Genomic DNA, 2,651 nt, shown 5'->3' on the forward strand with positions numbered 1-2,651 from the left:
TGAGTTCGTCGGATTATGGATTAATGCTGTGTTCTTTCCGGATTTCTGTACATTTGCGTTGTAAAATTCTTTTCCTCTATCGGTTTGAAAATTTTTCGGGCATCTTCCATCGTCTTGAATTATCTTTGCGATCGTATCCGACATCTCGTTTCCACTCTTACTCTTGAGCGCTACAGCCCACGCATACTTGCTCAACATATCGATAACTGTGAGTATGTAGTTGTAGCCTTTGTTGAATCGTACATATGGACGCATCTCGACCACGTCCGCCTGCCACAGATCGTCGTATCCGCGTACTATGACACGTCTACGGGGGAAATTTTTTCTCGCTGGAGCATGCAATTCTTCCACGAGCAGCTGTTTTTCAGAGGTCTTTTGCGACATATTTGATCGAGACATAATTAGCAATAATGAGATAATTCCTCCACGTATATTCTTTATATATTTATTCTCCTGCGCTGATTTAGATGTAGTCTGCGCGTGAATTGCATACCGAAGCATTTTCTGCATCTCATCCATCATTATTTGCAGCGTAAACACATTTCAACGGTCCAACACCGTTAATAAAAGATTGTGACAAATGCCAGCAAAAATTAGAGGTGATGGTTTGTTAAATTGTGCGATAAACGCACTTCCTATCGAATTACATATTCCAGGCTATCAGTTTTGCGGACCGGGAACTCATTTAGAAACGCGATTGGCTAGAGGCAATCGAGGTATCAATCCATTGGATGCCGCGTGTCGCGAGCACGACATAGCTTATTCTGGAAGCAACGATCTCGGTCAACGACACGCTGCGGATAATTTACTCGCCACGAAAGCGCAAACACGTACTATCGCAAAAGATTCGACTATTGGCGAAAGAGCAGCCGCTACAGCTGTCTGGGCGGCTATGAAAGCAAAGACAAAATTCGGTATGGAGATGAAAACAAAAAAATCCTCGATGAAAACAAAAAAATCATCGATGAGAAAAATACTGCGAAAAAACGAATACTTCCTACAGCGAAGCGCGGTGGTATCTTACCCATTTTACCATTATTGGGAGTTCTCGGTTCATTGGCTGGCGGAGCAGCGGGAATCGCGAAGGCGGTGAACGATAGCAAGGCGGCGCAACGTCAGCTCGAAGAAATGCAACGTTATAATCGCGCCATGGAAGGTCACGGTCTTTATATCGCTCCATACAAGCGCGGACGAGGGTCCTCAACAGCGGCCAAGGAAAAAAACGTCAAAATAAAAATGCCTGCCGGTGTAACGACCAATATACAATTGAAACAACTTGCAAGACGTATGCGTATACAATTTTTTAGAGGCGTTTTCATGCGCAATAATTTACCGATAAACGGTATACGGCGAAATGAGAGCGGTATCGTCAATTTGGATGACGTCGATGGTTCCGGTACTCATTGGGTTGCGTATGCAAAGAGGGGAGATAGTGTAGTATAATTCGATAGTTTTGAAAATCTTTGACCGCCCAAGGAATTAGTGCGATATTTTGGACAGAATGTTGCAAATATAGAATACAATCACACGGCCTATCAAAATTATAATCAAAGTATTTGTGGACAATTGTGTCTTCGATTTCTTCAAACGGTCGATAATCGATATGAATTTAAAGCCTGACAATTCACCGTCGCAACTCAGTATTCGTTCGACAGTTTTCCAGCATGTCAATCACGCTTACGTTGACCGGCAAGAGTAGCGTTCTTGCTGTAAGCTACTTTCCAGCTATAGATTTAAACGATGGCGATTACGAGCTTGGTTTAACGGACTTTGAAACTTATCATACGATATCGAACGTGAATTCTTGGAATAATAAATTTTATTTTGATAACGACGATAAGGAAATTACGATTCCCGAGGGATCGTACGAATTACACGCTATAAACGAATATCTCCGACGTGCAATTTTACGACATCGACGCGTAGTTGATTCCAACGATATTGTTGATGACGAAGAATACGATGAATATCCAATAATGCTTCGCGCTAATCATAATACGCTAAAGAGTGAAATCAAATGTGTCTATAGAATAAATTTTAGTAAACCGGACAACGTTGGATCGTTATTGGGATTCTTGTCGAATCGTATATTACAACCTCGGAAATGGCACGAATCGAATGTACCGATAAATATTATTAGCGTAAATATTATTCGTATAGAATGCAGCGTAACCACTGGCGCGTACAGCAATGACAAGCGCGTACACACGATACATGAATTTTCACCGAGCGTGCCGCCAGGATATAAGATATCGGAAACGCCAGCACAGATCATTTATCTACCGATCGTCGCACGGAGCATTACTGATTTAACGATACGCATTGTTGATCAAGAAGGACATTTGCTCGATTTTCGAGGAGAGGAAATTACCGTAAGATTGCATATACGGCGGCGGCAAAAATAAAGCGTTTGACAAATGAAATGCTTGTGTTGAACGAAAGCACGAAGCACGCGAGAGACAATATTTTTGCGAAGGACAATATTTTTGCGAGTAGGCGAGTGACTGCGGTATCGGGTGACAATAATCAGATATCTGGTTACGCTAAAAAGAAGCTCAGCGCGTTGAATCGCGAGTTTTTAAAATCATTGGGATTCGTCGTACGAAATACTTGAACAATATGATTGACATCTTGAATATCGGAGGCGAGCC

The sequence above is a fragment of the Formica exsecta genome, unplaced genomic scaffold (assembly GCF_003651465.1).
Source record: "Formica exsecta isolate Colony F162 unplaced genomic scaffold, ASM365146v1 scaffold639, whole genome shotgun sequence".
NCBI classification, from domain to species: Eukaryota; Metazoa; Arthropoda; class Insecta; order Hymenoptera; family Formicidae; genus Formica; species Formica exsecta.